The sequence below is a fragment of the Pseudophryne corroboree genome, assembly GCF_028390025.1.
Source record: "Pseudophryne corroboree isolate aPseCor3 chromosome 3 unlocalized genomic scaffold, aPseCor3.hap2 SUPER_3_unloc_3, whole genome shotgun sequence".
Lineage (NCBI taxonomy): Eukaryota > Metazoa > Chordata > Amphibia > Anura > Myobatrachidae > Pseudophryne > Pseudophryne corroboree.
The window spans coordinates 2,610,709-2,633,719 of NW_026967519.1; the positions used below are offsets into that span (position 1 = coordinate 2,610,709).

Here is a 23,011-nt window from a genome sequence, read left to right on the forward strand (position 1 = left end):
CTTCGGCCCTCCAGGTTTTGAGCTACAATTACCAGCATAAAGTTTAGCTATTTGGCCATGCTAAAACTGTTGCAGGGCATGTTGGGATGAGCAACAGCTGGAGGGCCGAAGGTTCCCCATCCTTGCTGTAGGGCATAGTGTATCAGGGGCATTACGATGTGTGGCATAATGTGTCATGGGCATTACAGTGTGAAGCATAATGTCAGGTGTCCGAATACTTTTGTCCATATAGTGTATATCCTTCCCTCAGCATAGCATCGATGGTAAGGATCCCTTTGGATCTGCTGTCAGTTCTAACCTTGCTATGTAACCTTGCATGCTGTGTGCTAAAGCATCTCACTTGCGCGAACGCCTCTGCCAAATTGACAGGGGGAGGAGGCATCACGCCCAGCGTTAAAGGTGCGTTACGGCTGCGTTTTGGCCGGGGTCAGGGCAACACAGGCGTGTCCAGATTGTCTGCGGGGCTGGCCGCGGCAGCTGCGTGATGTCACACGCAGCCGCTGCGACTCGAAACATGGGTAGCCGCTTGCCTTCGCAGCTAGGCTGCGTGGGTAGAGGGCTACCCTAAACAGGCCAAAGCATTGCCGCCGTGTGATACTTTTGCATGTGTGTTGGGGGAGAGGGCGGGGCCCGGCACGCGGACCCGATGGTTTGAGTACAAATACGATGTTTGGGGGTCTGTGCAGGCGAACAACCTGTTCTGTGCATGAGCTTATGCTGGCTGACTGGTGCCTGTAACAGATGGTCATGATGGTGATCCGAGGCTATGTCCTCAGGGGCAGCACTTGGATCCTTTCTAATGCTAACATGAGGTGTCTATCCCCTGCAGACGGAATTGCACAGACGCTTCCTTCCTGCTCTGCAGTTCCATACAAACATGAATCGGGCCCAATATTTTCCCACGATCATCTGCTCATATATTGAAAAAGTTCCAGAAAAAATATTATGACAAAGCAGACTCTGGGGTCTATGTACTAAGCCTTGGAGAGAGATAGAGTAGACGGAGATAAAGGGGGACATTCAGACCCGATCACACGCTGCACACGGGCCGCAATGCGCAGGCGCGTCGCCGGGCAGCGATGAAAATGATGAAGAAAGCCAATCACAGCGGCGAACGCAAGAAGATTGACGGCAAGAGGCCGTCTGGGATGTCAAGTCACCGTTTTCTGGGAGTGTTGACGAAAACGCAGGCGTGGCCGGCCGTTTCCAGGAAAGGGTTCTTGGCGTCAGCTACAGCAAGGATCATCACAGCGGGTGAGTAAGTCTTGAGCTGCGCAGAGACTGCACAAACTTTTTGTTTGTGCAGCTCTCTGCACAAGCGAACGCACCCCTGCAAAGCCATTACCCCCCCTCCCCCTGTAGGTGGCGACCACATGATCGCAGCAGTGTAAAAAATAGCCTGCGTGCGACCAGGTCTGAATTAGGCCCAAAGTACTGCCATGTTACAGGCTGAGTTTGAAAAATGATAGGAGCTGATTGGCTGGTACTTTCTCTCCAAAGCTTAGTACATAGACCCCTTAGACAAAGCAGGGCATCAAGGATGATTGACAAACTTAAATTACACAGGTCTGACCTCTGTCCTTGCCCTGAGGGCGAAAGGACAAAGTCTGAGGCTGCGTAGAGGCGAGCTGTTTTAGAAGTTGCCAGGTTATTAACAATCTTGTCCAATTCTGGTACAAAAAGAAATTGTATGGAAGTGCTTCCAGGGCTTTCTTAGCATCAGAGACCGGCTTCCAAGAACAAAGCCAAACAATGCGGCATGCTACTACATGCTGACAATTAATGACAGGTGTTCCTTGGTCGCCTCCAAAAGGAAAACTGTTTTCAAGGGCTTCATCCCAGTCTTCAATGGCTTTAGCCACTCAGGCCGTAGCCGTGGCAGGTCTGGCTGTGGCAGCTGTAAGTGATTATAAAGATTTGAGATACGTGTCCAATTGCTTATCAGGAATGTCCCTAAGGGAGGAAGAATGGAACTTTTTTCATGAAACGTCACATGAGAATCCACAGTAGGTGGATTTTCCCATTTTGTACAATCAGCCATTGGTAACGGATAAAAGTAGTGTAGCCATTTATGATAAGTAAACTTCTTGCTAGGAGTTTTCCATGCCTCATTCATAGCATCAGAGAAATGGTCAGAGTGTGGAAACTCAGCCACAACCACTTTCTGGTGTTTGCACAGAGGATCTTTACATTTTGGGGCTGATTTAGTATCCTCCAGCTGAAGTGACAATTTAACCGCCCTAACTAAAGCAGCCACATTAAATTTGGACTGCTCCTCGTCTTCCCCCGAGGGGGAGTCTGTATCAAAGACCTCTGCCTGATCTGCTGCAGCAGATGATTCCTCAGAAGCTGAGAGTGGCATAGACTGTGAGGAGGGCACAACGTGCTTAGCAGCATTAGGTGTAGGTAGTGTTACCTGGCCCTGTAATATGTTATGAAATGCAGCAGATGAAGCCGCCAGACTCTGTAAAGAGTTAGAAAACATGGCCACCGAGGGAGGAGGGACAGGTGGGACTGTAATAGGCTGATAAACAGGCTGTAATGGCTGTGGTAGACCCATAGGGGGAGAAAAGCATAGACAGCAGAACTAGCATAAGCATACCACCCAACCTTAACATCTTAGAAAGAGGGACCACTGCTCAGCGAAGCCGTCTGAAAAAGGGGAGTGGCTTTAGAAAAGGAGACGTGACTTCGGAAAAAGGGGCTTGTCTTTGAGGTAATGCCGCGATCGCCAGCCACGGCCCCCGTTTCTCGTCACTATGGGGTCATGGCCAGTGCTAAGTGAGCTACTGGCATGTCCCCAGTCCCTCTGTCTCCGTGAATAGATGCTATGTGCGCATACGCACAGCGTCTGTTCACCGCTGCCCTGCTAAGCAGGGCAGCGAGTGCAGGAGCCTCCCAACTGCCCCCCACTGCAGGACACTGCTGACCGTGGGTGGGACAGCGGGACAGTCCCAAAAAAATGGGACTGTCCCGCGAAAATCAGGACAGTTGGGAGGTATGGCAAAAGTCACATACAATGCAGAAAATACAATTGAACTGCAGTGGGCACTGATATCAACTATCCAGCTATTAGAGCTGGCAGGATGCAGCGCTGTGTATAACTTGACTCCAAAGAGAGGTATACAATGAGACCAAACCCAGCGTTCCTGTAGACCTGCAGAGCTTCTCTGTGAGGAAGGAGGGTGAGCAGCCCAGGGTGGGAAGACCTCAGTGCAATGGCGCCCTGGTCTCGGGGCCGCTGAGGAAGTGCTGTCTCCCCTTGCTGACATCCATCATTGGTTCCCTGGCCTTATGAAAGTGTCTCTCAGCACCAGTAAAATTAAGCCCTGGTGGTCTAGTGAAGCCCAAGGTCACGCCATGGTCTTGGTCAAGGTCAACACCGCTGGCCGTCTCCATGGACTGCTGCGATCGCAGGTCCCTCAAGCAGGAACCTGCCTTCCCTGAGTGATGAGTCCCGATGAGTCCAGTTTGAAGTCTGGGGTGCCCCTGTGTGTCCCTGCTAGTAGAAGGCTGTCGGGTTCCACCAAAATCTACTGGGGGTGATGGAGCAGCAGCTCAGGCATCCAATGGACTGCCTAGTGCTGCTTGCTCATTGTTAAAAGTAAAAATAGAGGTAAAAATAAGATTTTAAACCTACCGGTAAATCTTTTTCTCCTAGTCCGTAGAGGATGCTGGGGACTCCGTAAGGACCATGGGTTATAGACGGGCTCCGCAGGAGACATGGGCAGAGGCGTATCTAGCACGGGGCGAGCAGGGCACGTGCCCTGGGCGCTGTGGAAGCCCCAACAGAGGGGGCGCCACCGGCACGGCCCGCTCACCCCATGCAACAGGGATTCCGCCGACGCTACCTGCGGCGCTCTCCCTGTCTTCCCAGGCAGCGGCAGCCAGGAGCCTCCGCTCATCTCCCCCCCCCCCTCCTCCCTCTCCCTACACAGTCACATTGTATTGTGCGCGATCGCGCGCGACCGCGACGGTACGCGCGCGCGCCTGCGCGGCTTCAGTGAGCGCCGAGCGGGTTTAACAGCCAGGTGAGCGGAGTGGACTTTAGTTTTTTTTCTGTCGGGAGAGGGGGTTGCGGGACAGTGTGTGTGTGTGAGTGTGTGTTAATTGTGTGAGTGTGTTAATTGTGTGTGTGTGGGACAGTGTGAGTGTGTTAATTGTGTGAGTGTGTTAATTGTGCGTGTGTGGGACAGTGTGAGTGTGTTAATTGTGTGAGTGTGTTAATTGTGCGTGTGTGGGACAGTGTGTGTGTGTTAATTGTGTGTGTGTGGGACAGTGTGCGTGCGTGTGTGTTAATTGTATGTGTGTGTGTGACAGTGTGCGTGTGTGTTAATTGTGTGTGTGACAGTGTGTGTGTGTGTTAATTGTGTGTGTGACAGTGTGCGTGTGTTAATTGTGTGTGTGGGACAGTGCGTGTGTGTTAATTGTGTGTGTGTGTGGGACAGTGTGCGTGTGTGTTAATAGTGTGTGTGACAGTGTGCGTGTGTGTTAATTGTGTGTGTGACAGTGTGCGTATGTGTTAATTGTGTGTGTGACAGTGGGCGTGTGTGTTAATTGTGTGTGTGGGACAGTGTGCGTGTGTGTTAATTGTGTGTGTGGGACAGTGTGCGTGTGTGTTAATTGTGTGTGTGTGTGTGTGTGTGGGACAGTGTGCGTGTGTGTTAATTGTGTGTGTGTGTGGGACAGTGTGCGTGTGTGTTAATTGTGTGTGTGGGACAGTGTGCGTGTGTGTTAATTGTGTGTGTGGGACAGTGTGTGTGTGTGTGTGAGACAGTGTGTGTGTGAGACAGTGTGCGTGTGTGTGTGTGTTAATTGTGTGTGTGCGTGTGTGGGACAGTGTGCGTGTGTTAATTGTCCCGGCGGTGATTGGTGTCTGCAGTGTGCGCCCCCGTCCTCCTCCGCTGCTGCTGACAGGAGCGGTGTTGTGCGGCTCTCCCCCTGCTCCGCCGGCTCCGTCCTCCCGTCGTGGCCCTGCAGTGTGTGCCGGTCTCCCCCCCCCCCTCTCTCTCTCTCTCTCTCTCCTCCTGTGGATTGAAGTTTGTAAGTATCATTTTCATTTTTACAGGTGCCCCTATTGGATTCTACTGGACAAGTGGACGTGACCGGCGTGGGATGTAGGTAAGTAATCTGTCTCTCATTTTTATAGGTACCCCTAATTGGATTCTACTGGACAAGTGGACGTGACCGGCGTGGGATGTAGGTAAGTAATCTGTCTCTCATTTTTACAGGTACCCCTATTGGATTCTACTGGACAAGTGGACGTGACCAGCGTGGGATGTAGGTAAGTAATCTGTCTCTCATTTTTACAGGTACCCCTATTGGATTCTACTGACAAGTGGACGTGACCGGCGTGGGATGTAGGTAAGTAATCTCTCTCTCATTTTTACAGGTACCCCTATTGGATTCTACTGACAAGTGGACGTGACTGGCGTGGGATGTAGGTAAGTAATCTGTCTCTCATTTTTACAGGTACCCCTATTGGATTCTACTGACAAGTGGACGTGACCGGCGTGGGATGTAGGTAAGTAATCTGTCTCTCATTTTTACAGGTACCCCTATTGGATTCTACTGAGAAGTGGACGTGACCGGCATGGGATGTAGGTAAGTAATCTGTCTCTCATTTTTACAGGTACCCCTATTGGATTCTACTGGACAAGTGGACATGACCGGCGTGGGATGTAGGTAAGTAATCTGTCTCTCATTTTTACAGATTCCCCTATTGGATTCTACTGGACAAGTGGACGTGACCGGCGTGGGATATAGGTAAGTATGTGTGAGTGTGTCAGTGTGTTTTAATAAATTTTTACTGTCACGGAGTGTGAGTTGTGTTTTTATTTGGGTATTTTTTCTGTTGTAGAACTACAGGTACCGGCGGGCCCGTTATTTCCCTGCATGTTGGTACTTGAGGTTCTCCAAGTACCAGCAAGCAGGGGAGGCTTTCTGGGCCTTGTAGTTCCACAACAAAAAACAATATTCTTTTTTACTTACATGGCTATCAGCCTCCCATCCACAGCCCACGGATGGGGGGGACAGCCTCGGGCTTCACCCCTGGCCCTTGGGTGCCTGGAGGGGGGGTGACCCCTTGATTTAAGGGGTCCCCACTCCTCCATGGAACCCCGGCCAGTGGTGACTAGTTGGGGGGGTAATGCCACGGCCGCAGGGACCTACATAAATCTGTCCCCCGGCTGTGGCATTATGTCCCTGGCTAGTGGAGCCCGGTGCTGGTTTCAAAAATATGGGGGACCCCTACATCTTTTGTCCCCCGTATTTTTGGGACCAGGACCGGACTAAGAGCCCGATGCTGGTTGTCTAAATACGGGGAACCCCTGTCCAATTTTTTCCCAGTATTTAAACAACCAGGACCGGCTCAAAGAGCCCGAGGCTGGTTATACTTAGGAGGGGGGACCTCACGCAGTTTTTTTTGGACATTTTTAACCCATTCAGACCCTTCTCCATTAAGTTAATGGAAGCCCTGGACAACAAAATTGCATTCATGTCCTCCTCCCAGTCCCAAACACTAATTATTATTTTTTTCTATAAAATTGTACAATATATCACAAGTATGATGAGCAAGCATGCAGCGGGCATTGGCGGCTTTGGACTGAGTTGCAAATTAGTGGCGGAGGGCTGGGTCAGTTGATGGTGGGCCAGTTTGTAAGCCATTGGTGGTGGCAGTGGGCATCGGCTCAGAGGCAGTGGCGGGCATTGGCTCGGTGGCGGTAGGGCTCATTGGCAGGATTCGGCAGACATTATGCTGTAGTGCCTCACCGCACGCCACTGGTGTGTGGGACAGTGTGCGTGTGTGTTAATTGTGTGTGTGGGACAGTGTGCGTGTGTGTTAATTGTGTGTGTGGGACAGTGTGAGTGTGTGTTAATTGTGTGTGTGTGGAACAGTGTCAGTGTGTGTAAATTTTTGCAGTCCAGTGTGTGTGTGTGGGGGAGAGGAAAGTATGAGAATGTGTGTGTGTGTAGTCTGAGTGGGTGTGTGTAGGATTTGGGGGTGGCCAGTCTGTGTGTGTGTAATCAGTGTGTGTGGGATGTACTAATGGCCATTTACCGAAGAGAGATATGTATTAAACCACGGGCACTGAGATGCCCTTCTCACTCACCATCCAGCTGGGTGGGCGAGCCGGGCGGGTGGAAAGCCAGCAGCAGGGGCAGTATGCCGGATATCAGCAGCCGAGGGTGGGGGCTGTAATGCACGTGCGGAGCCCAAAGCCGGAGATCAGCAGCACGTTGACCGGCAATAAGCAGCTTCTGCTTCCGCGTTCAACATGCTGCTGATGTCCGGCTTTGGGCTACGCAGGGTTCGGAGGATGGGTGTCCTCTGCCGGTGTACTGCAGCTCCGGGGGTGCGGGCTCCGGAGGCTTTCAGCACTGTTGAATATCCAGCTGCCTCAAGTATGTACAGCCCGCACCCTCTGCTGCTGATATCCGGCATGCTGCTGCTGGCTGTCCCCCCGCCCGGCTCGGCCACACAGCTGTATGGTGAGAAGGGCATCTCAGTTCCTGAGGTTTAACACATATGCCTCAGAAAATGGCCTCTGCGGTAAACGATACTAATGCTTACCGTGACAGTAACAGCGGGGAGGAAGGTGCACATCGGAATCCTGCAGCATGAAACAAGAACCCCTTCAGAGCGCAGCAGACCACACTGAAAAGGGTGCATACCCGGTGCGGTGCTCTGCATCCCGGGTGGTGCCGAAGATGTGGAGTGTCAGAGGTGGCAGAAGCGCCGCAGCTTGGGGTGAGAAACCGCTGCAGCCCTTCCGCTGCTAAACTCTGCAATTAGTCTATTAAGGGGGTGGGCTCCCTCATCATAGTGCCCCACAGGCCATGTTAATTCTGGGGGTAGGATCCCCTAACTCTATAATGGGAATTTTGGCTCATATCATGTGCTGTAACGTGAATTTTGGCTCATACCGTGTGCTATAATGTGAATTTCGGCTCATACTATGTGGGGTAATGTGAATTTTGGCTCATTCCGTGTGCTGTAATGTGAATTACGTCTCATACCGTGTGCTGTAATGTGAATTTCGGCTCATACCATGTGGGGTAATGTGAATTTTGGCTCATACCATGTGGAGTAATGTGAATTTTGGCTCATACCATGTGGGGTAATGTGAATTTCGGCTCATACTGTGTGCCATAATGTGAATTTCAGCTCATGTCGTGTGGGGCAATGTGAATTTCGGCTCATACTGTGTGCTATAATGTGAATTTCGGCTCATACCGTGTGCTATAATGTGAAAGGGGCACCAGTACTAGATAGTATAAGGGGTCCTAATACACTGAAGGACACGCCCCTTTTGAGTGACCGCGACCCTTTTCCGTAGCGCGCACGCCTTCGGCGCGCGCATAATTTCTATCTAAACTCTTTCATTCCACCTTCAAAATTCTACTTCGACCACTGCACCTACATACACATACATACACACCCTGACATCTTTATATGCAGTGACACCGGTGGCGTCTGCACATACTTTCCTTTTGTATTTTTTTTTTTTATTATTATCATTTTATTAATTTATTCTTTTTATTAGAAATTTTTTTTTTTTTTTTTGGGGGGGGGGGGGGGGGGCGCCATTATTGATCTTGCCCTGGGCTCCAAAAACCCTAGTTACGCCTCTGGACATGGGCACTATAAAGAACTTTTAGTATGGGTGTGCACTGGCTCCTCCCTCTATGCCCCTCCTCCAGACCTCAGTTAGAGAAACTGTGCCCCGAGGAGATGGACAATATGAGGAAAGGATTTTGTTAATCTAAGGGCAAGATTCATACCAGCCCACACCAACCACACCGTATAACCTGGAATATACGCAGCCAGTTAACAGTATGAACAAAAACAGTATCAGTCAAAGACCGATCTCAACTGTAACATAACCCTTATGTAAGCAACAACTATATACAAGTCTTGCAGATTTAGTCCGCACTAGACGGGCGCCCAGCATCCTCTACGGACTAGGAGAAAAAGATTTACCGGTAGGTTTAAAATCTTATTTTCTCTTACGTCCTAGAAGATGCTGGGGACTCCGTAAGGACCATGGGGTTTATACCACAGCTCCAAACCGGGCGGGAGAGTGCGGATGACTCTGCAGCATCGATTGAGCAAACGCGAGGTCCTCATCAGCCAGGGTATCAAACTTGTAGAATTTTGCAAAAGGATTTGAACCCGACCAAGTAGCTGCTCGGCAAAGCTGTAATGCCGAGACGCCTCGGGCAGCCGCCCAAGAAGAGTCCACCTTCCTAGTGGAATGGGCCTTTACCGAATTTGGTAACAGCAATCCAGCCATAGAATGAGCCTGCTGAATCGTGGTACAGATCCAGCGAGCAATAGTCTGCTTAGAAGCATGAGCGCCAACCTTGTTGTCTGCATACAGGACAAACAGAGCCTCTGTTTTCCTAACCCTAGCCGTCCTGGCTACATACATTTTTAAGGTCCTGACTACATCCAGGGACTTGGAGTCCTCCAAGTTAGCCGTAGCCACAGGCACCACAATAGGGTGGTTCATATGAAATGAAGAAACCACCTTAGGCAAAAATTGAGGACGAGTCCTCAACTCTGCTCTATCCACATGAAAAATCAAATAGGGTCTCTTGTGAGACAATGTCACCAATTTGGACACCCGCCTTGCAGATGCCAAGGCCAATAACATGACCACCTTCCAAGTGAGACATTTTTATTCAACAGTTTGAAGAGGTTCAAACCAGTGGGATTTTAGGAACCTTAACACCATGTTAAGGTCCCATGGTGCCACTGGGGGCACAAAAGGAGGCTGGATGTGCAGCACTCCCTTCACAAAAGTCTGGATTTCTGGGAGAGAAGCCAATTCCTTCTGAAAGAATATATATAGGGACGAAATCTGTACCTTAATGAAGCCTAACTTCAGACCCATATCCACTCCTGTCTGTAGAAAGTGGAGAAAATGGCCCAGATGGAAATCTTCCGTAGGAGCATTCTTGGCTTCACACCAAGATACATACTTCCTCCAGAGACGGTGATAATGTTTCGCCGTCACCTCCTTCCTAGCTTTTATCAGAGTAGGGATGACTTCCTCCGGAATACCTTACCCAGCTAGGATTCGGTGTTCAACCGTCATGCCGTCAAACGTTACCGCGGTAAGTCTTGGAACACGCAGGGCCCCTGCTGCAACAGGTCCTCCCTGAGAGGAAGAGGCCACGGATCTTCTGTGAGCATTTCCTGAAGATCTAAATACCAGGCCCTTCGAGGGCAATCTGGAACAATGAGTATTGTCTGCACTCTTTTTCGTCTTATGATTCTCAATATTTTTGAGATGAGAGGCAGAGGAGGGAACACATAGACTGACTGAAACACCCAAGGTGTCACCAGGGCGTCTACCGCTACTGCCTGAGGGTCCCTTGACCTGGCACAATACCTCTGAAGCTTCTTGTTGAGGCGTGACGCCATCATGTCTATTTGAGGAAGTCCCCAATGACTTGTTATCTCTGCAAAGACTTCTTGATGAAGTCCCCACTCTCCTGGATGGAAATCGTGTCTGCTGAGGAAGTCTGCTTCCCAGTTGTCCACTCCCGGAATAAAGACCGCTGATAGAACGCTTACGTGATTTTCCGCACAGCGAAGAATCCTGGTGGCTTCCGCCATTGCCACTCTGCTCCTTGTCCCGCCTTAGCGGTTAACATGAGCCACGGCTGTGACGTTGTCTGATTGAATCAGCACCGGTAGGTCGCGAAGAAGATTCTCCGCTTGTCATAGGCCGTTGTATATGGCCCTCAATTCCAGCACGTTGATGTGTAGACAAGCCTAGCGGCTTGACCATAGTCTCTGAAAATTTCTTCCTTGTGTGATTGCTCCCCATCCTCGGAGGCTCGCGTCCGTGGTTAACAGAACCCAGTCCTGAATGCCGAACCTGCGACCCTCTAGAAGGTGAGCACTCTGCAGCCACCAAAGGAGAGACACCCTGGCCCTGGGGGACAGGTTTATCTTCTGATGTATTTGTAGATGGGACCCGGACCACTTGTCCAGAAGGTACCACTGAAATGTCCTAGCATGGAACCTGCCGAAGGGGATGGCCTCGTAGGCTGCAACCATTTTCCCCAGAACTCGAGTGCATTGATGAACAGACACTCTTTTTGGTTTTAGCAGGTCTCTGACCATGTTCTGGAGGTCCTGGGCTTTTTCCATTGGAAGAAAAACCCTCTTCTATTCTGTGTCCAGAATCATGGCTACGAATGATAGTCGAGTCGTTGGAACCAATTGTGACTTTGGCAGATTGAGAATCCAACCATGCTGTTGTAGCACTCTCAGGGAGAGCGACACGCACTTCAGCAATTGATCTCTCGATCTCGCCTTTATCAGGAGATCGTCCAAGTATGGGATAATTGTGACTCCCTGCCTGCGCAGGAGCACCATCATCTCCGCCATCACCTTGGTGAAAATCCTCGGTGCCGTGGAAAGCCCAAACGGCAACGTCTGAAACTGGTAATGACAGTCCTGTACAGCGAATCTCAGGTCTCCTGATGAGGAGGATATATGGGGACATGAAGGTATGCATCCCCCCCTTCCAGACTGGATATCACAGCCCGAAGCGATTCCATCTTGAATTTGAACTTTTTCAAGTACAGGTTTAGGGATGAATAGATAAGATGGATAGAAATATGTGGATCTGCTTTCTACGTGTCGGTATCAGTGTCTGCTGTTTGGGATAGGGGACATTTTTGAGACCCTGAAGGGCCCTGTGACACAGTCAAAGCCATGGATTGACTCCCTGCGTTTTCCCCGGACTCTGCTTTGTCCATTCTCTTATGTAATAAGGTCATATTTGCATTTAAAACATTCCACATGTCCAATCAATCATGAGTCGGCGTTGCCGACGGAGACACCACAATCATCTGCTCCACCTCCTCCTTAGATGAGCCTTCCGCTACAGACATGCCGACACACTCGTACCGACACCCCCACACACACAGGGATATATCTATAAGGAGACAGTTCCCCAACAAGGCCCTTTGGAGAGACAGAGAGAGAGTATGCCAGCACACACCCAGCGCCAACTGACACTGTAAACAATTTCCCAGATAATATAGCGCTTTTACATATATAATTACAGTGTAATACACTCACTGCGCCCTACAAGTGCCCCCCCCCCCCCTCTTTTCAGCCCTCTGTCACCGTGTTCAGCAGGGAGAGTCCGGGGAGCCAGCTTCTCTGCAGTGCTCTGTGGAGAAAATGGCGCTGGTTAGTGCTGAGGGACCAAGCTCCGCCCCCTCCAGCGGCTGGCTTCGGTCCCGCTCAATTGTTTAAACTGGCGGGGGATTTTTATAATTACTGCCTCCGCAGCCCATATACTCATCAATGCCAGATTAGAGGTTTATATTGCTGCCCAGGGCACCCCCCCTGCGCACTGCACCCATCAGTGCCTGCTAGTGTGTGTAGTGTGTGGGAGCAATGGCGCGCTTACCTCAGGGAAGATCTGAAGTCTTCCGCCGCCTTGAAGTCTTCTTTTCTTCTTATACTCACCGGCTTCTATCTTCCGACTCTGTGAGGAGGACGGCGGCGCGGCTCCGGGACGAACGGCGAGGGTGAGACCTGCGTTCCGACTCCCTCTGGAGCTAATGGTGTCCAGTAGCCTAAGAAGCAGAGCCTATCATTTAAGTAGGTCTGCTTCTCTCCCCTCAGTCCCACGATGCAGGGAGCCTGTTGCCAGCAGACTCCCTGAAAATAAAAAACCTAACAAAATACTTTCTTTTCAGGAAAACTCAGGAGAGCTCCATGTAATGCACCCAGTCTCCTCTGGGCACAGAATCTAACTGAGGTCTGGAGGAGGGGCATAGAGGGAGGATCCAGTGCACACCCATTCTAAAAGTTCTTTATAGTGCCCATGTCTCCTGCGGAGCCCGTCTATCCCCATGGTCCTTACGGAGTCCCCAGCATCCTCTAGGACAGGGGTGGGGAACCTTTTTCTACCGAGGGCCATTTGGATATTTATAAAATCCTTCGGGGGCCATACAAAAATTCTCAACTTAAAAAATTACCCTGCCCCCCAGTAGGTCTGCCCCTTGAGGTACTGTGTGTGCGCGCCGTAGGTGCGCACGCGCCAAAAAAAACGGGTGTGGCCAGTTAAAATGGGACGTGATACACATATGCCCCCAATAGTGCGGTGCCAGATCCACAATTGCCCCCACAGTGCCAAGTATACAAATGCCCCCACAGTGCCAGGTATACAAATGCCCCCACAGTGCCAGGTATACAAATGCCCCTCACAGTGACAGGTATACAAATGCCCCTCACAGTGACAGGTATACAAATGCCCCTCACAGTAACAGGTATACAAATGCCCCTCACAGTGCCAGGTATACAAATGCCCCTCACAGTGACAGTTATACAGATGCACCCAAAGTGCCAGGTATACAAATGCCCCCCACAGTGCCAGGTATACAAATGCCCCCCACAGTGCCAGGTATACAAATGCCCCCCACAGTGCCAGGTATACAGATGCCCCCACAGTGACAGGTATACAAATGCCCCTCACAGTGCCAGGTATACAGATGTCCCCACAGTGCCAGGTATACAGATGCCCCCACAGTGCCAGGTATACAAATGCCCCCCACAGTGCCAGGTATACAAATGCCCCCCACAGTGCCAGGTATACAGATGCCCCCACAGTGCTAGGTATACAGATGCCCCTCACAGTGCCAGTTATACAGATGCCCCCACAGTGACAGGTATACAGATGTCCCCACAGTGCCAGGTATACAGATTTCCCCACAATGCCAGGTATATAGATGTCCCCACAGTGCCAGGTATACAGATGCCCCCACAGTGCCAGGTATACAGATGCCCCTCACAGTGCCAGTTATACAGATGTCCCCACAGTGCCAGGTATACAGATGTCCCCACAGTGCCAGATATATAGATGCCCCCACAGTGCCAGGTATACAAATGCCCCTCACAGTGCCAGTTATACAGATGCCCCCATAGTGCCAGGTATACAAATGCCCCTCACAATGCCAGTTATACAGATGCCCCCACAATGCCAGGTATACAAATGCCCCCACAGTGCCAGTTATACAGATGCCCCCACAGTGCCAGGTATACAGATGTCCCCACAGTGCCAGGTATACAGATGCCCCCACAGTGTCAGGTATACAGATGCCCCCACAATGCCAGGTATACAAATGCCCCCACAGTGCCAGTTATACAGATGCCCCCACAGTGCCAGGTATACAGATGTCCCCACAGTGCCAGGTATACAGATGCCCCCACAGTGCCAAGTATACAGATGCCCCCACAGTGCCAGGTATACAAATGCCCCTCACAATGCCAGGTATACAGATGCCCCCACAGTGCCAGTTATACAGATGCCCCCACAGTGCCAGGTATACAAATGCCCCCACAGTGCCAGGTATACAAATGCCCCCACAGTGCCAGGTATACAGTTGCCCTCCCCTCTCCCCTCCGTGCTGCTTACCGTGGGACACGGAGGAGAGCGCGGCTGTCGGGTCAGGGCGAGGAGAGCGCGGCTATGTCAGGCTGCGGCGGCGTGTAGTACTTCAAACCAGCCGCCGGTTCGAGAGCCAATCAGAGCTCGCGGATCGGCAGCTGTGGCTCCTGATTGGCTGCCGGTCTGCGAGCTCTGATTGGCTCACGGATCGGCGGCTGGTTTGAAGTGCTACACGCCGCCGCTCCCACCCGACAGCCGCGCTCTCCTCCTGTTCTGGCAGCTGAGACACGCTGCCGTCGGACTGAGCGGCAGCGTGTCTCACTGACACAAGCTGGTGGGCCGGACCAAACGGCTTCGCGGGCCGTATATGGCCCGCGGGCCGGAGGTTCCCCACCCCTGCTCTAGGACGTAAGAGAAAAAATGAAAACTTGGGCTGCAGCATGCAGCCCCACTGTTAAACGGTGACCAGCTCCTGCTGGCACCAAACCAAAACTGAAGAGCCTAAGTTGTGGGTGGGATATGAGGCGAGGGGGACCCACTGCATCCTGGGAGGCTCAAAAGCATTGCCGTTCGGTGCCTGAATTCTGGTCTCCACCAAGCATACTCTGAGGTTACCCCTGTGGAGACTATGGACCCTGATGAAGAAAATGGAGTTTCATTTTAGAACCGCCCTAAGGAGACTTCTGATATTGAGCGCTGTTATAAAGAGCGCACATTCCTTCTGACACAGAGGCTCCCAAACTTGGATACAGGTGACTTAATTAGTACATCAATCAGATTTAACCATCCGTGCTCACCCATGGATAGCCTTAAAACCTGGCCTGTTAGGGTTCCTTGAAGACAGAGGGGGTTATTCAGAGATGGACACAGCGGGCACGTTCATCTGGTCAGCACATGCACACTGACCGCGGTGTGTGCGTGACCTTACACATTGCGGCCGCATCCAGTAAGGTGTGATTGACAGCGGTGGCCGTTGGAGGGGCAGCATTGGGGGGGCGGGACATACCGAAACGGGGGCGTGTTGGGACCGTTTTCGGGGCGGCTGCGTGATGTCGCACACAGTCGCTCTGAATTTTTTTTGCAGCTGACCACCTGACAGCACAGCCAGGGGTCAACCCTAGATCCTATGCGTTCGCAATTAGATTGCGGACGCATCGGGAGGCGGCCCCGGACATGCTAGGGGGCCTTGCCTTGTGCTGGGTGACCCTCAGCATGTGCAGAAATGAACGCAGATCAGGCTGCGTATATCTCTGAATAACCCCCAGAGTTTGGGAACCTCATTCCTGACATAACAAAAACTTTCTATCTGACTTTAAGGAAGTAAGAGTTAAACCACAGACTTCCTCTCAGCTCCCCCCGCCCCCCCTCCGTGCCGTGTGCTGCCATCCCTCCTGCGTTCCTCACTGATTTGGGCAGAGGATTAGGTGGGCACTAGCTGCCTGTATTGCTGAGATGCCCAACGCAATTGGCGGAGTTCAAGCTCAGCGATACGCGGCGGGTCACGTGACCAGTTACTCATGCTCAGTAACTAGTTCTGCTGAGACGCCTAAGAGTACATCCTGGTGTCAGAGCACGCAGATTACACGTATATATACATTTACACTCATTATGTATAAGCAATTGTATAATTACCACACATACAGGTCTGGGACATGCTCTGCTCTGTAATGTGGAGCACCATGCCTAAAATATACTCATTAAAAGATAAAAATTACCCTGTTCCTCCCCGCACTGCCGTGACGTCCCTTCCCCCCCTAGAGGGAATAGCAGAGCTGCTGACATTGAGGAAATATATATACACAGCTATACAGGAAGGCTGCACTGATATGCTGTATATATATATATATATATATATATATATATACACACACACACACACACACACACACGGCTATACAGGAAGGATGACTATGAGGCACACAGTGTGACGCGGGCTGCGCTCAGCTGTATGCACCACATTCCTGCTACAGTGACAGAGAATAGTTATTACTTACTGTACGTTCTGTTCTCAGGCGTCTCTGTACAGTGACCGGGAGGAAGAGAGATGCAGCTGCCCCGATAGTCAGGGGGTGGCCACACCTCCTCCCCTCATGCTGATTGGTCAGTGCTACACCCCCGTCTCCTCCTATGCTAGGATATTGCCACCCTCATCATATACAGCTGTGAGCTCTGTGCTCAGGATAATAGCAGATAATAACAGAGCGTACATCAGGGGTGGCCAGACTTTTGGAGTCGGTGATCTACTTTGAAAGCTGAAAAGCTTTTGTGATCTACCTAGGTGGGTTAATAGCACGCCCCCCCCCCCCCCCAAAAAGGGGCGTGGCATAACAAAAAGTGGGCATGGTATAACAAAAAAAAGGGATGTAGCCTTGCTGTACAGAGTGTAATAACTGTCTCGCACAAAATAACACATTGGCACACACAGGTAAAAACCTCAAACACATATGCCCCCACAGTACCAGATACACATATGCCCCACAGTGCCTGTTATGCCCCCACAGTGCCAGATACACATATGCCCCCACAGTGCCATGTGCCCACAGTGCTAGATATGCCCCCACAGTGCCACGTATGACCCCACAGTGCCAGATACAGATATGCCCCCACAGTGCCATGTGCCCACAGTGCCAGATATGCCCCCACAGTGCCACATATGACCCCACAGTGCCAGATACAGATATGCCCCCACAGTGCCATGTGCCCATAGTGCTAGATATGCCCCCACAGTGCCAGATACAGATAAGTCCCCACAGTGCCATGTGACCACAGTGCCAGATATGCCCGCACAGTGCCAGATACAGATATGCCCCCACAGTGCCAGATATGCCCCCACAGTGCCACATATGACCCCACAGTGCCAGATATGCCCCCACAGTGCCAGATACAAATATGACCCCACAGTGCTATGTGCCCACAGTACTAGATATTCCCCACAGTGCCACATATGAACCCACAGTGCCAGATATGCCCCCATAGTACTGTCAAAAAAAATGAAACTCGTTAAGGCACAGGAACCAACTGTGTGCTCAGAAATGTCACAAATCTCTGAGGAGAGTCTAAGTTTGTCCATAGGTGCCATGTGTGAGCCTTACCTTTCCAATACTGTATTCAAAGAGGAGCCTCCTTCCACAATTTGTGTACCTTCTGCAAATGTGGGGATGAGCAGCACACGTCAACATGCTGACATAGATATTGAGGATGCTTCTGTGGAAGTGCACCAGGATGTTGATGATGAGGATGTTGATGAGGATAGGTTTTGTGTAAATCAGGTACCAGTGAAACCAGTTGTTATCCATGGTATGAAAAAGCCCATTGTCATGCCTGGGCAAAAGACCAAAAAATCCACCTCTTATGTGTAGAATTATTTCTAACCAAAACTGGACAACTGTCAAGCTATCTGTACCCTGTGTAAAGCCATAGCAAGTAGAGGTAGGGACCTTAACCATCTAGGAACCACTTGCAGCACATTCATCAAAAGTTTTTGACAAAATCAGAAACTTTGGCTAAAAACGTAACAGCAACCAGTCCACCTAACTCCCTTCTCTCTCTTAGATCCAAGCGCCTGCAATGTCCACCATCAACACCTTCATCGTCAATATCCTCAATCATGATTGGAAGTAGTCCTGACCCCAGTTTCACAAGCATGACTGACTACTTTCCTTTACAGGCTTCCTCAGAAGCTGTCATTACTGTTTGTTTTGTGAACCCGAAGTCTGTGTGGGTCACTGGAGGACTATGTGTGGAGTTGGCTGGTTTGAAGGGAACCGTGCGATGGAGAGATAAAGAGCAATCCCTGACCAGGAATCGAACCCGGGTCTCGGCAGAAAGAGCCATATCCTGACCACTGGAACACCAGGGACTTTGGTGTTGATGAGAGGATGATGAATGTAATCGGGAGGAGTGTAGTAGTGGACTAACCGGCTGAGTACTGCATGGATACTGTGGGTAATAATATAACACTCTCTTTACTTGGTAAGAAACACGGCAGGGTGATGAGCAAGGGTTAACAGGACCAATGTTAAGCAAGGTTCGGCTGGAACCAATGATGATACTTCTGGATAAGAACAAAACTGGAGGGCTGACCGGCTGGAACTGGGAGAACTGGACTGGAACTAGATTGTAATGCAACCGGACTGGAACAGGACAAACCAGATTGGAATGCAACTGTACTGGAACCGGACTTGAGTACAACCAGACTGGAACAGGACAATCCGGATTAGAATGCAACTGTATAATGGATTGTAGGTATTAAGGTAATATCTGTAACTCTGGGGAGCTCAGCTACTAGGATCACACACTGAGCTGTGTTGCTCATGGAACTGGCAGATTCTGAAACTCAGGTCTCCTTACTTATACCCATTGGTGCTTGATGATTGGTGGATAGAGTCAGGTGATTCAAGGGCGTCTCTGTCTGGCTCAGGAGTGGATGAATCATGGTCAGGTGATCAGAACCTGTCACAGCAGTAATCCAGGTTAGGCTCTGATGTGGACTGAGGCCCAGCAGGCCAGGAAAAATTGAAGCCTAAACACCAGTAAGCAGAGCACTATGGAGAATCATATGCTGAACAGAGGAATTCTCACACAGGTGACTTGATTAGGAGTTTACACTGCAGCTTGTGTACTTGAACTGTGAAGCAGGTGCAGGTTTGCAAAATATACTGAACTTCAGAGCAGATGCAGGCTTGCAGGAAATATTGAGGTAAGTCACAGAACATGAGTGATTTAGTCAGGACCGTGACAGGAGGATCCTTGAGTGCTACACGCCTGTTGCTGCCGTGAGTGGATCTTCAGCCCAGAAGGGGACCAGAAAGACTACTTGTAGTAGTTTAACAAAAACAATTGACTGTTAAACAAACCTTTACAAGGGGGAGCAGTATGACAGCAGTCACCCAGTTGCAGAGTGGATTACTGCCGCCATAACAGCAGCATCTAACAAATGGCAGCTCAGAGGCAGGCTACTCTGTGTATCACCGGTTTCACTCAGAGGCATACCGCTGACAAAGTCAGGGGAATTATTGCAAAGTAGCTTGCCCCACTTGGACTCTCCTCAGGATTTGTGATTTCAGACAATGCCACCAATATTGTTAGAGCATTACAGCTGGGTGAAATCCAACACATCCCCTGTTTTGTTCACACAATTAATTTGGTGGTGCAATTTTTTTTTCTTTTTGAATGACAGTGGCGTGCAGGAGATGCTTTCTGTGGCCCGAAACATTTTGGGGCATTTTCGACATTCAGTAAGTGCATGTCAAAGATTGCAGCACCTGCAAGTACTGTTTTGCCCTGCCATCAGCTGAAGCAAGAGGTAGTAACTAGGTGGAATTCTACCCTTTATATGGTTCAGCGGAAGGAGGAGCAGCAAAAGGCCATTCATCCAATACCGATTTTGGTGCCCCTCACTGTGGATATTGGGGGTCATTCTGACCCGATCGCACGCTGCAGTTTATCACAGTGGTGCGATCGGGTCAGAACTAAGCATGCGCTGGCGCCGGTACATGCCAGACGCCTGAAGGCCATCGCTGCGCTACGATCGCCTCTGCCTGATTTACAGGCAGAGGAGGTCGCTGGGCAGGGGGGCAGAACGGCGGCATTTGGCCGCCGTTTCGTGAGCGCGGTCCAGCCAACGCAGGCGTGGTTGGACCCTGCGGGCCGCGGCGGCTGTGTGACGTCACCCTTTACTCTGTGCCTCTCAGCCTCCCACCCTTAACTCTGTGCCTTTCAGCTTCCCACCCTTCACTCTGTGCCTTACAGCCTCCCGCCCTTCACACTGTGCCTCAGATCCTCCCACCCTTCACACTGTGCCTCTCAGCCTCTGTGAGAGTAATATTGATTAAAATGCTTTTGCTGTATTATTGTTTCACTATATTCTAAAGACTGTATATATGTCCCTTTACATATATACAGGTCATCGTTGCTTGTATTGTATGTGTGAGACAACAGGTGGTTTCCTTAAAATACTTTACAAGATAAGAATGTGAAGCCAGGAGACAGAGAATAACAGAAATAGAGATCTTCAGCAATCGCTCATTCTTTGACAAGACAGACTCCAGGAATACTTTGGAACTGTGTCTTCTGAATATTACCTTCTATGTCACTGAAACTTGTAATATATATATGATTAGCTAACTTTATACTTCACTGTGATTGGAGGGCATGTAAAAGCCCACTTCTCTTTTGGTATAAATAAAAGCTCTCTCTGTCATAGGACAGAGCAGTGTTATACTTGCATTGTGTCTAGTGTGACTTCTTGCTCTCCGGCCGGCTGTATCCAGAACCATGAATCTCCAAGACAGAAGGGCTACTAAGGCGTTGAAGTTAAGGTGTAAGCCTATTACCCTAACACCTCCCACCCTTCACTCTGTGGCTGTCAGCTTCCAACCCTTCACTCTGTGCCTCTCAGCCTTTCCCTCTTCACTCTGTGCCTTTCAGCCTCCCACCCTTCACTCTGTGCCTCTCAGCCTGCCCACCCTTCACTCTGTGCCTCTCAGCCTGCCCACCCTTCACTCTGTGCCTCTCAGCCTCCAACCCTTCACTCTGTACCTCTCAGCCTGCCCCCTTCACTCTGTTCCTCTCAGCCTGCCCCCCTTTCACTCTGTGCCTCTCAGCCTGTCCCCCTTTCACTCTGTGCCTCTCAGCCTCACACACTTCACTTTGTGCCTCACAGCCTCCCACCCTTCACACTGTGCCTCTCAGCCTCCCACCCTTCACTCTGTGCCTCTCAGCCTGTCCACCTTCACTCTGTGGCTCTCAGCCTCCCACCCTTCACTCTGTGCCTCTCCCCCTTCACTCTGTGCCTTTCAGCCTGCCCACCCTTCACTCTGTGCCTCTCAGCCTCCCACCCTTCACTCTGTGTCTTTCAGCCTCCCACCCTTCACTCTGTGCCTCTCAGCCTCCCACCCTTCACTCTGAGCCTCTCAGCCTTCCCCCCTTCACTTTGTCTCTCTCAGCCTCCCACCCATCACTCTGTACCTCTCAGCCTGCCCCCCTTCACTCTGTGCCTCTAAGCCTGCCCCCCTTTCACTCTGTGCCTCTCAGCCTGTCCCCCTTTCACCCTGTGCCTCTCAGCCTCCCACACTTCACTCTGTGCCTCTCAGCCTCCCACCCTTCACTCTGTGTCTTTCAGCCTCTCACCCTTCACTCTGTGCCTCTCAGCTGCCCACCCTTCACCCTGTACCTCTCAGCATCCCACCTCTGTGTCTTTCAGCCTGCCCCCCTTTACTCTGTGCCTCTCAGCCAGCCCCCCTTTCACTCTGTGCCTCTCAGTCTGCCCCCCTTTCACTGTGCCTATCAGCCTCCCACACTTCACTCTGTGCCTCTCAGCCTGCCCACCCTTCACTCTGTGCCTCTCAGCCTGCCCACCCTACACTCTGTGGCTCTCAGCCTCCCACCCTTCACTCTGTTCCTCTCAGCCTGTCCCCCTTCACTCTGTGCCTCTCAGCCTCCCACCCTTCACTCTGTGCCTCTCAGCATGTCCCCCTTCACTCTGGGCCTCTCAGCCTGCCCCCCTTCACCCCTGAGACTCTCAGCCTGCCCACCCTTCACTCTGAGCCTCTCAGCCTCCCACACTTCCAGAGGGGGCCCACACCGCACACACTGCACACACTGCACTCATTTCTTCTATACTTACCTTTCCGGCGTCCTTCGGTGACTGTCTGTGGGCCCCCTCCTCTCCCGTAGCCGTCACCGCCGCTGCTAGCGCACTGAGCGCTAGAGACTCTGGCACAGTGACAGAGTATACAGCGCATGCGCAGGACTCCGGAAAAATGGCGCGGTGGCCACTTTTTGGAGTCCTGCGCATGCGCTGTATACTCTGGCACTGTGCCAGAGTCTCAGCTCTGAGAGCGCTAGCAGCGGCGGTGACGGCTACGGGAGAGGAGGGGGCCCACACACGGAGTCTGCACATGGGTCCCCTCCTCTCTAGAAATGCCACTGGTTCTCAGCAAACGTCGTACTGCATGCATCATAAATATATATATATATATATATATATACACACACACACACACACGCACACACACATATAATTGTTTTTTTGTAACTGCCCCACGTTGCAAATGGATAGCAGAATGGGCTGTTTTCAGAAAGCCTTGTTCCATTTTTATATTATAGTATTATTGCTGAAACTGACCACACAGCTGACTGTATCCCCCAATCAATGAAATGCAATGTTGCAGAACATAACCCACTATAACCCCCTCACGATAAAAGAGCCATTAAAAAATAAGAATTTACTCACCGGTAATTCTATTTCTCGTAGTCCGTAGTGGATGCTGGGGACACCGTAAGGACCATGGGGAATAGACGGGCTCCGCAGGAGACTGGGCACTCTAAAGAAAGATTAGGTACTATCTGGTGTGCACTGGCTCCTCCCTCTATGCCCCTCCTCCAGACCTCAGTTAAGGAAACTGTGCCCGGAAGAGCTGACATTACAAGGAAAGGATTTTGGAATCCAGGGTAAGACTCATACCAGCCACACCAATCACACCGTATAACTCGTGATAACCTTACCCAGTTAACAGTATGCACAACAACTGAGCATCACTCAACGGATGCCTCATAACAATAACCCTTTATCAAGCAATAAC

General features: G+C 50.9%; 1 protein-coding gene across 1 annotated transcript in view; it reads right to left on the reverse strand.

Annotated features, from left to right (window-relative positions):
- LOC134983981 (gastrula zinc finger protein XlCGF57.1-like) overlaps window positions 1-16,523 on the reverse strand; it is a 30,967-nt gene extending 14,444 nt beyond the window's left edge. The window contains exon 1 of the mRNA XM_063949636.1: window positions 16,421-16,523. The gene's annotated coding sequence lies outside the window, so the exon portion shown is untranslated. The remainder of the gene's footprint in view (window positions 1-16,420) is intronic.
- Between the last annotated feature and the right edge of the window lie 6,488 nt (window positions 16,524-23,011).